Raw genomic sequence first — 12,188 nt, forward strand, 5'->3', positions numbered from 1 at the left:
GAAAACACCAAGGCATCGTCCTAGAGGGACCCATGCCAAGGAGGGGGGACAAGACCGTCAACACGGTGCCAGGAGGTCAAACTTTGAAGGCCGGACACTCGGGAGACAAATCTCCCATGGACACCGACGGCGGGGGCTATCTCGAATTCGGCCCCCAGCCGGACACAATTCCGGAGACCGATACGGCTCCGGAGTCAGGCAGGCAGCCTCCCTCGACACGAGGGGGTGCGCCTGTTCCACCGACAACCTCTGCCCAACAAGAGGTGCCGAATACTTTATCAGCGGCGCTGAAGAGCGCCTCCATCATTGAAGAACACTGTGCCCTCATGGGTGCGGTGCTTGAGAAGATTCAGTCCGCATAGAGCGGGCTGAACGGAGCCTGCATCAGCCTTATAACGGGCTTTGAGGTATGTTATGAGGTTTCAAAGAGTGTTATAGTATAGGTAGTAGCCCCTGATACACTGTTCGGTGTTCGAAAGAAAGAACCGGACAGAGGATCAAATACATGTTCGCAGGAGACTCACCTTATGGCACCTCTCCCTCTTTTTTTATAAGCAGGCGTCTGTAGCGACTGCCACCTCTCATACTGCGGAAGTCTCTGGACTGAAGCAGAGTCTGGAGCGTGCCGAAGAAGAACTTGGCCAATTGAAAAAGCAGTTGGAGGATAACCAAGGTATGCAAAAAACATTGTTCGCGTTGAGCGCGAATGAATAATTGATTATGATGAAAATATTTTCATGATGTGCTCTAGGGGCGACGGCCAAAGTCGAGGCTCTTAAGAAGGCTGTGGTCGAGGCTGAGAAAAACACAGCTGCAGAGCAGGCTCTTCGTGAAAAGCATGAGGCCAGGGTTATTGAAGCTGAGCGAGAGCTCCAGGAGGCCGTGAAGAAATGCGAGACCTTGGAGCAGACTTTAACGGAGAACGAATCCGAACTCACCAAGGCTCGACAAGCCGCACGTAATGCCCGAGGGGAAGCCCAAGGCGCCCTGTAGGAAATCCAGGAGGTGAGGAAGATCGCGGCGGGTAAGGATTTTTCTATGTAAGGCAAAGTATTTGAAGGGAGAAAATCACGTTACTAATTTGAATTTGGATTTCTCCAGGGGTATTTGCGGAATTGCCGTGCAGCATATCTGATGCCGCACAATTCTACCAAGCCGAAGAAAGGAGCACTGCGGAGAAGCTCTTCTGGTCGCAGTATCTGGCGCCAAAGTATCCGGTGCCCTTTGCCGATCAACTGAAGCAGCTGATCGAACTGCATAAGGCGGCCGAACTAGGCATGAAGGATTTAATTATCCGGCTATGGCCTGCCGAGCCGATTCCCAGCAGCTACTTCGGGCTCGTGAAGTGGCTGGTAAGTGCCTGCCCTCGACTTGAAGTCATCAAGCGGTCGATCTGTATGGAGGGTACATGAATGGCTTTCGCCTGCACGAAGGTGCACTGGGCGAAGATGGATGCCAAAAAGCTGATGACCAAAGGACCACCTGAGGGGAAGGAGCACCGCAAGCCCGAGTTATATTATGATAGTGTCCTGAAAGGATCCCACCTTGTAGCGGAGCAATGTGCCAATGACATTATATTCCCATGAATACATTCATGTTGTCTTATGTAATGTTCGAACAAGGTCATTTAAATGATATAATGCCTGTTATTTTGGAAATTTTACCTCCTGTGCGACCGTTTTATATATTAACCCTGAGAGTTGGCCAGTCGTCGGCTTCTGCCCCCACGTAGGAAATACGGGGGTGTTCGGGATGAACCTGAGCACTCTTTACCCCAGTTTTGGGTCACTGAAGGAGGTGTACAGCACAACGAACCAGGAAATCGGACTATAAGGCTTTATCACCCTCACTTAGCCATAGGAGTTTGAGAAAAGAAAGGTAGGCGCAGCCCCTGGTGTTCGGAAGACCGCACTAGGGGCTCTATAAGCACCTGATCGGGAGAGAAAGCCGATCCATCGCACGCTGCATTAGTTATCACATAGTGCGGAAGAAATCCTTAAAGATTTTGTAACCTCTCAAACAGCTGACCAGCTCTCGCTGTATCATGACATCCAGTTTTTGGCTTTCTCTACTGAGGCGCTCGTCCGGAAGAACCGGGACGCAATCGTAGTAGTTCTCCCTTTACTACCCTAGCCGATATAGCGGCTCGTAGGGTAGCAAGCATAGGAGCCGGGCAACCCAACTATTGACCCAAGACATGATTCAGAGCCGATGCATATAATGCTATAAGTTTGGGGTGCCAAACGACCGTGAGGGTGTCCGGACTTTATTGCGGTATTATGGGTACAACGAGGCCCCTGGCATATTAAGGCATATCGTAGTGTATGGATGCCATTTGAGAAAGAGTGTCAATAAGAGAACAACAACACATGAGCGTCATATAAAGCCACATGTTGTAATTGAATAATACGTCAATGCGTACGAGTACAGGTAATGTGATAAAAAGAAATATGACTTTAGAACCTATTGACACCAGGCGGGGGAGGCTGTGTGCGGATCCGGGTTGTAATCGGATGGTCATTGAGGGTAATATCTAAGGATTCCCTTATGCGTTTGACTGTTTCCCTTCTTGGTATATTCGTCCGTTCATGGGTCTGGTCGCCCAGTCGCTAGTCGTGGCCTACTCCAAAGTGGACCTGCAAAGAAAATGCAAAAATGTTTGTGTGCCACGGAGCAGTTAAGCCGCATTGTGTGGCCTATCCTAGCTTTGCCTCCGTCTACTGCCGGAGTGTTTAATTGAGCTCTTGACGAGCCGGACTATCCTGCCGCGAAGTAGTTCGGACTCCTTTGATGGTGTCTGGAAGCTTGACTGTCGACTCGAGGTTCGATTGAGAGATGCCACTCTATGCTTCTACTGTTAAGGCGGCAGTGTACTCTTCGGCACGGAGGGAGTGTTCAGCCTTGCCATTAACTATTATGACGCCACGCGGACCGAGCATCTTGAGCTTAAGGTAGGCATAATGTGGCACCGTGTTGAACCGAGCAAACGCGGTTCGTCCGAGCAATGCATGATAGCTGCTGCGAAAAGGGACGATGTCAAGGATTAACTCTTCGTTGCGGTAGTTATCCGGTGGTCCAAAGACTACCTCCAGAGTGATGGAGCATGTAAAACGGGCCTCCACACCTGGTATAACACCTTTAAAGGTGGTTTTAGTGGGTTTGATCATTGAAGGATCGATACCCATATTGCGCACTATGTCCTGATACAGCAGGTTCAGATTGCTGCCTCCGTCCATAAGGACTCGTGTGAGGTGGAATCCGTCAATTATTGGGTCAAGGACTAGTGCGGCTGAATTTCCCTGACTGGTATTGGCCGGACGATCCGTACGGTCGAAGGTGACCGGGCCGGACGACCATGGGTTATATTTTGGGGTGATTGGCTCCATTGCGTCGACATCCCTAAGTGTGCATCCGCTCCCGCTTGGGAATATGGGTGGCGTTTATCATGTTCACCATTTTGATTTGCGGGGGAAACTTCTTTTTCCCTCCTGTGTTCGGTGGCCGTGGCTCCTCGTTGTCGTTATTGCTTTGCGACCCCTTCTCCTTGTTTTCGACACCTGACCAGCCGGCTTGTTTGAAGACCCAGCATTCTCTGTTGGTGTGGTTGGCTGGTGTTCCTCGGGTGCCATGAATTTGGCATGGACATTCGAGTATACGGTCCAAACTGGACATGCCCGGACTGTTTCTTTTGAATTGTTTCTTCCTTCGACCAGTAGTAGAGCCGCTGAATCCGGCATTGACGGTCGTGTCTTCAGTGTTGTCGCCATTATTACGATGCCTGTGTTTGCTACGTCTAGGCTTGTCTTCGCTATATCTTGGTTCAGAAGTCCCAGGCTTGCTTGAGACGATGTTGCTACGAGCTAGCCAGCTGTCCTCGCCCGCACAGAAGCGGGTCATGAGTGTCATAAGGGCTGCCATGGATTTCGGCTTGTCTTGGCCGAGGTGTCGGGCAAGCCACTCATCGCGGATGTTGTGCTTAAAGGCCGCTAGGGCTTCGGCATCTGGACAGTCGACAATTTGGTTCTTTTTAGTTAAGAACCGATTCCAGAATTTCCTGGCTGACTCTCCGGGCTGTTGGGTTATATGACTTAGGTCATCAGCATCCGGTGGTCGCACATAAGTGCCCTGGAAGTTTTCAAGGAATGCGCCTTCCAGGTTCTCCCAACTACCAATGGAGTTTTTCGGCAGACTATTCAGCCAATGCCGAGCCGGTCCCTTGAGTTTTAGTTGGAGGTACTTGATGGCATGCAGATCATCGCCGCAGGCCATGTGAATGTGGAGAAGTAAATCTTTGATCCATACCATGGGGTCTGTTGTTCCATCATATTGTTCGATGTTCACAGGTTTAAACCCTTCTGGGAACTCATGCTCCATTACTTTGTCAGTGAAGCATAGGGGGTGTGCAGCGCCTCTATGCCGGGCTACGTTGCGACGCAGTTCCAACGAGTCCGGTCTGCTGTATTCGGCTCTGACGGATTTGTATTTAGTATATCTAGCGTGACAGCCATCGTCACGCGTTGGGGCGCGCCCCCGTGATCCATAGATCGATCTTGACTGTCCTGCTTTGTTTTCAAATTCATCTCACAGGTCCTGCGTGTAGCCCCGGGCCTTCGTGTTTTTATTTGTTTGGCGACGGGGTGCGGGCTGGTGTTCGAGCTGATACGCCGCCTTGTCTCGGCCATGAGGTGCCCGGTCAGCCGCATCCTGCGCTGGTAGTGTGAGCTCTAGTGCCTCATCCTCGAATTGAGGTAACAACTTGCGCCTTGGGTAGCTTATGGTTGGGCACTCGAGTCCATATTCGTCGGCTGCCAGGACCTCAGTCCATCTATCAGTTAGCAGATCTTGATTAGCTTGAAGCTGTTGCTGTTTTTTCTTCAGGCTCTTTGCAGTGGCTATAAGCCGGTGCTTGAAGCACTCCTGCTCGACGGGATCCTTAGGCACGATAAACTCCTCGTCGCCGAGGCTCACCTCATCTTCAGAGAGGGGCATGTAATTGTCATCCTCCGAGTCTCCATCCATTTCCTGTTCATCGGGGCTAGCTTGCCCATCCTACCGTCCGGCTTGCTTGAAGCTTGGTTGGGCGGGATTGTTTTCGTCTTTGGCATCATCCAGAGTGCTATTGTCTCTTGTGCCGGTATCGCTATTTTTGCTATGGCGGGGCTTAGAGCGGCACCGCTGACGCCGACGCTTAGATTGCTTCTCAAGGGGATTATCCTCCATTGCCTCATCACCATTGCTTTCTTTGGGTGTGTCCACCATATATATATCGTATGATGAGGTGGCTGTCCAGTGCCCTGTGGGCGGTGGTTCCTGTTCTTCTCCGGCATCGTCGTCCATACCGTCGATGTCTTCGGAGTTGAAATCAAGCATGTCGATTAAGTCGTCGACTGTGGCTATTAAGTGGGTGGTGGGTGGGTAACCAATTTCTTCGTCGTCCTCTTCCCACTCAAGCCGGACATAGTTCGGCCAAGAGTCTCCTGACAGGGAGAGTGACTTTAATGAATTTAGCACATCGCCCAAGGGTGAATGCTGAAAGATATGCGCGGAGCTAAACTCCATAATCGGTGCCCAGTTAGATACGATGGGCACGGATGTACGCGGTTCGGAACCTATGACTGGAGATGAGTATGGAGGTCCGTTGACACAGACCTCGTTGGAAGTGAGATCCGTGTTCGGCTCTATCGCCGTTGAGTGTGCAGCCTCTGTGGCGGGGTCCATTCACCCGTCCTCGGATGGCATGGTCTGCTCCGGATTTAGAGCCAGGGCAGCTGCAGGTGTGATCTCCCGAACACAGTCCGATGGCAGATCTAAGTCATGCTCATCGTGACTGTACGACGCACCTGTCATGGGCTCGAATCCGTCGAAGATCAATTCTCCGCGGATGTCGATAGTGTAGTTCAGGCTTCCGAACCTGACCTGATGGCCAGGTGCGTAGCTATCGATCTGCTTCAAATGACCAAGCGAGTTGGCCTGCAGTGCGAAGCCACCAATTACGAAGATCTGTGCGGGGAGGAAAACCTCACCTTGGATCGCATCATTGTAGTGATTGAAGGAGCCATCGAGCCTTACTGTGACGACATAGTGGAACTCTCAATGAAAGCACCAATGTCGGTGTCAAAACCGATGGATCTCAGGTAGGGGGTCCTGAACTGTGCGTCTAAGGCTAATGGTAACAGGAGGCGGGGGACACAATGTTTACCCAGGTTCGAGCCCTCTCTATGGAGGTAATACCCTACTTCCCGCTTGATTGATCTTGATGATATGAGTATTACAAGAGTTGATCTACCACGAGATCGTAGAGGCTAAACCCTAGAAGCTAGCCTATGATTATGATTGTTCTTGTCCTACGAACTAAACCCTCCGGTTTATATAGACACCGGAGGGGGCTAGGGTTACACAGAGTCGGTTACAGAGAAAGGAATCTACATATCCGAATTGACAAGCTTGCCTTCTACGCAAAGGGGAGTCCCACCCGGACATGGGATGAAGTCTTCAATCTTGTATCTTCATAGCCCAACAGTCCGGCATAAGCATATAGTCCGGCTGTCCGAGGACCCCCTAATCCTGGACTCCCTCACCTATGCAAGTGGTTTAAACTCCCTTTCGCCGACACACTTTGGAACTATTGCCTTGCGAAGGTGTGCAATGGGGGGTGATGTCTACTACACAAGTTTATTCTTGTAGACTCTGTTGGGCCTCTAAGCACAGTGTTTTCTAGGACAACAACAAATTTCCCTCAAGTGGATGACATAAGGTTTATCAATCTGTGGGAGGTGTAGGATGAAGATGGTCTCTCTCAAATAATCCTGCAATCAAATACAAGAAATCTCTTGTGTCCCCAACACACCCAATACAGTTGTCAATTGTATAGGTGCACTAGTTCAACGAAGAGATGATGAAACAAATGCAATATGGATGGTATAAATAGGTTATTATAATCTAAATATAAATAAAAGCAACATGGTAGCAAGTAGCAAACAATGAGAAAAATGGTATATGAATGCTTAGAAACAAGGCCTAGGGTTCATAATTTCACTAGTGCAATCTGTCAACGTTACTAACATAATTGAATCATATGAAAATCCTTCGAAGTGCTGTGAAGAATCATTCCAAAGTTTCTATTCATATCGGAGAAAGTAGGATGAAATCGCGTAGGTAGTAAACCACATTAAAGCTGTGTTTCCACTCAATCTATTGAACCACCCCAAAGTGTCACAAATAATTCTAGAGATCATACTCTAACAACACCATATGATACACATCAATCAACATGTCACCAAGATACCCCAATGTCACCACGGCTATACACAAGTGAGACATGCATCAAGTGACCTCAAATCCAAAGTATTTAATCCAATAACAATGGAACCTCAAGGAGCAAGATTCAATTCACCACAAAAAAGATAGAGGAGAGGAACACCATATGATCTAACTATATTAACAAAGATCATGGTATACCAAGATCGTCTCCTATCAAGATCAAGAGAGAGAGATCAAACACATAACTACTAGTCAGGGCCGGCCCTGGCGTATGGCCAGAGGGACGACGGCCCAGGGCCCAGGCCGAGGAGGGGGGGGCATGGTCTGGTACACATGTAAAGTATATTATAGCCTTGCAAAAAATTGGAAAAAAATTAAGAGAGAAAACAAATGGGATGGGCTAAGGCCCAATTGTCTTGGCAGATGCCTAGCGAAGCGAAGTAGCGAAGCGTCGTTAGACGCCAGGCACGGCCGCACGCGTACGCGTCAAATCAATCTGAAGATTTCATCTTCGTCAACCGTCGCAGAATCGCAAGCGTCCTCGGCGCCTCGGCCACGGCCGCTCCTAGTCACCGCGGCACGCGGGCGTGGCAGGCAGCCTGCTATTGCGCGATGTGGCCGTGCCGACGACCCGGCCATCCGGCATCAGGCGACATCCTGCCATCCTGCGCGACAGTGACTCGACATCAGCGAGTTCGTCCAGTCTTTCAATAAACCATAAGTACGTATTGATCTATGATCCATCCCCAGTTTCAGTGTACACGAAGCTTCAAGTTTCTGATGTATAAATTTCTAATTCCATCTTTCACTAGTACGTATTTTATCCATCCTAAATTTTCGTGTACATGCCTAGGGTTCTGATGTATAAATTTCTATGTACATGCCTAGGGTTCTGATGTATAAACATTTTTTCGAAGCACTGACGTATTATTGTTGTCGATGGAGTCAGTTGAGTTTGATTCTTATTTGAGGTCATCATGTCATGTTAGTTTCATTTTGCCATTTTTAGTCTTTCTGTCATAACAATGATTTGGTCATAGGACTCAGGGGCCCATGTCATCGAGTTCGCCCTAGGGCCTTCCAAACATAGGGCCGTATCGGTACATACCCTCAGCCACGAGGGTGAACATGATGAAGATGGCCTCCGGTGATAGCTCCCCCCCCCCTGGCAGGGTGCCAGAACAGGTCTTCAGATGAGAGCGCTTTAGAACGGAGGCTTGAAGTGGCAGTAGGACTCATCTAGGCTAACTTTTAGGAGTTTTGGAATATAAAAGAACTAGAGTTGTGACCCGCGCATTTGCGCGGCTAGATTATTTATGTTTTCATTCATTTATCTCTTCATTTGTAGTATATTAGATATTTAGACTTGATATACCGATTTCACAGTATATACCTTACATAAAATTTATATTTCTGATTTAGTCTCACGTATTACAGGAGCAAGATTTCTATACTTGTATTTTTGGACTATATGGTTTGCCATTAAGATATCTTTTTCCTTTTGAAGCCTACATTGCTAATTACAAATTAGTGAAATAATAGGATGTATTGGATTTTGTTCAACCGTTAAGGTATTATAAAGATGAAATTTACCCTTTTCTGATGAAACAACTCATCTATGGTTTTAGGTATAGGGATTTCAGTCTGGCTGCGATGAATGTACCATAGTATGTATATAAAGATTACCATAAGATATTTACATAAATAATTTTCAAATTGTACTACTTATTGTTTTCAAAAAGTTCAATATTAGTTCACATTGAATTGTTACACTTTGGTCATTTTCCCCTTTGCATCAACTTTACATGCGGGTCTGGCACCCTTTTTTGTTTCACTATAGGTTGTGAAAGTCCACCACGCTCGACCACAAATTTTTTGGACTATTTTCGTCATATATTCTCACTTATTTCTTTTCGTAAAAATTTCATTGGTATACTTCCTCTTATCTGCTAGTCCACTCTTTGGGCAATATGCTATGATTATACTCCTTGAACGACATATCTTATATTGTGTGGGTTGAACAATTTTTTTTTGTGGGGAACAGTTGACTGCGAGGTCGGCCATTCTCTCTCCCTCCATGTCTTAACATTCACTATTTATGGTTTCCATCTCACAACATATTTTTTCTTTGTTGGTACGTTATGCTAGCTCACAACAATAACATTTTGAAATTGATCCACCTATTCTTCTTAAACAATGCCATGTACGTTATATGTGCAATGCTTATGCATGTATATACTCTTTGGTTATGCCTAGATATTGTGACACCTATCTCTTATCACTATTATTTTCATGAGAGAGGATGACTGCTAATTCTGCTTGACTCGGCTCATCTTTCTCATCCCAGGATTTTTTTTGTCACGTTGCCTTCCGACGAACCGCCATACATGCCTTTAGCTTGCTCCTCATATGTATATAATTATTTTATTCATATAAGCTGCATCTTTTTCGTGCTATAATTAAGCCCATATGAACTTTGTGTAGCCGCAAATGGTTTTCTGAAGACAGAGTCTGACTGGATTTTTGTGCTAAAATTTAAAATACATTTTTTGACGGTCAAAAACTTCTAAAAGCAATTCAGTGCGTATATATGAACAATTTGAAATATCTTTAAAATTTTTCATGAGGATATTCTAAAAAAAGTTGAAATCACTTTTCAAAAATTAGAAACATTGGTAATACGGTTTATTTACGTTTTAAATCATTGCTGGGGCGCGAGCCCCAAATTTATGCATGACTTGGTTCGTATTTCTCCTACTCTATTTTTTTAGTTTTTCAACATAGAGTCTGTTGTTCGTAACTGTGTGTGACCGCAATGTCTTTTTGAAGATATAATCTGACTGGATTTTTTTGTAGCCCAGTTTTCTATTAAAAAATTGAAAACATTTTTTTGATTGTCAACAAATTCTGAACCGATTCCACATGGTTATATGGAAGTATTCGACACATCTGTATATTTCGTAATAAGGATATACTAATAAAGATGGAGATTCTTTTGAAACTTTTGAAACATGTTTAATATGATAAATTTTTAAAAAAGTTGACGTTAGAGCCCAAGCTCCAAAATTACATATGACTTGGCTCTTCTTTGCCTTGCTCCATTTTTTTTAACATAAAGTCTCACCGTAATTGCCTGTTGTATAGCCCGGGCTCTAGTTAGTCTGGTTTTAAAAAATCAAATACATTTTCTGACTTCGAAAAATTATTGAAAGTTATTCCACATATACAGATATAATTGACATATGTGTAAGTTTGTCGTTCGAAGATACTAAACTACAATATTAAATCTATAGTTTTCACATTGTTTAATCATTGTAGTCCGAGCTCCAAATTTATGCACAGTTTGACTATAATTCACACTGTGGCTCTACAGAATTGTTGGCCACCAGCATGCTTACATCATTCAGCATGTCGAGACAACCGCCGGCCGCGAACGGGTTGGCTCCTTGATGCGACAGGGTTCAGTTTATTTAGGTGGTCAGTGTTCAGTTTTTTATGTTTGATTACCGTCCGCTGATCGGCTGGCCTGCTACGGAGTCCGCCTAAAGCAATGCATGTGTCCATGTCGTTTAGTGCATGCAAATCAATCGTAGTGTCTTTGCATGTAGAAACGTGATGGGTTGGAGCTCTGTAGATACGTGATGGGTTAGAGCTCTGTATTTTTATTCTGTACACATGATTCAGTCTACCTTTTTGATATTGCATGTAATATTTTAGTTTCCTAATTTCAATTGTATTTTCATTGCAAAAAAATAAAATAAAAAAATTCAATCGTATTTGTTCATGATTCTAGTCCTCTTCGCTTTGTAAAAGCATATACACGTGACAGTTCCATACGATGGTGCATATACATGTCAAATATATGGTACGTAAAAACTCTCAAATATGAGCCATTATTATTTTGATCAAATGGCCGAAATAATATTAGCACATATGGAAGAACGTGATGGCTCGTTTGACTTCTGTATTATGTATATAATAGATTTTCAGTGTTGGAATCACGTCAAGAGGGGTCCCGAGGGCCCCACAAGTGCTGATGGCATGTCCCAGGGGGCGCTCCCCTTGAGCATGTGGGCCCCTGGGCACCTTCCGTCCCCGGAAGCTTCTTGGGACTTCATTTAGTATGGTTTTTCTGTGGAATAAAGAAATAGGCAAAAATAAAATAAAACAGGAACCGACACTGGGCACTAAGTTAATAGGTCAGTCCATAAAAATAATATAAAAGTATACCAAAACCATGTAAAAAACTCGTGTAAATATAGCACAAATACTTCATAAATAGTAGATGCATTGAAGACGTACTAGCATCCCCAAGCTTAATTTCTCCTCGTCCTCGAATAGGTAAATGATAAAAGAAATAATTTATGAAGTGTGAATGCTAGAATAGCTCATAAGTTTGATCAATGATAATTCTAATAACTTTTTCTTGCATCATTCTATATCATAAACATTAGCTCATTTCTCATAAAACTTCTAATGATCAAGTACCAAGCTATTGACATGTTAAAGTACAGACCATAAACTCTCTTGGAAGTTAACAAACTATGTTTTTAGTCATTAAATAATTACAGTTCATCTTATCTTTTGGTAGGATCTATGTAAGAGCTTTGGTTTAGCAAACTCGACATACTCAACTATCATATAGTCTTCCATGATTGTAAGTGATATGTCTCCAACATATCTATTTTCCAAACAATTTTGCTATTGTTTTGGACTCTAATTTGCGTGTTTTGAATGAAACTAACCGGGACTGACACTGTTTTCAGCAGAACTACCTTGGTGTTGTTTTTGTATGAAAATAATAAGTTCTCAGAATTGGCTATTTTTTTGGAATTAATAAAAATACTGACGAAAACATCTGCATGAGGGGCTAGCGCAACCAAGAATGCACATGCAGTGGAGGTCGCCCACCTGAAGCAGGCAGAGGC

The 12,188-nt window shown here is 45.0% G+C and overlaps 1 long non-coding RNA gene across 1 annotated transcript; it reads left to right on the forward strand.

Annotated features, from left to right (window-relative positions):
* The first annotated feature begins 7,758 nt into the window (after nucleotides 1-7,758).
* On the forward strand, nucleotides 7,759-8,748 carry LOC123155888 (uncharacterized). The gene is made up of 2 exons (XR_006477663.1): nucleotides 7,759-7,981; nucleotides 8,301-8,748. It is a non-coding gene; the product is annotated as an uncharacterized lncRNA (long non-coding RNA).
* The last annotated feature ends 3,440 nt before the right edge of the window (nucleotides 8,749-12,188 follow it).

The sequence above is a fragment of the Triticum aestivum genome, chromosome 7B (genome assembly GCF_018294505.1).
Source record: "Triticum aestivum cultivar Chinese Spring chromosome 7B, IWGSC CS RefSeq v2.1, whole genome shotgun sequence".
NCBI lineage: Eukaryota > Viridiplantae > Streptophyta > Magnoliopsida > Poales > Poaceae > Triticum > Triticum aestivum.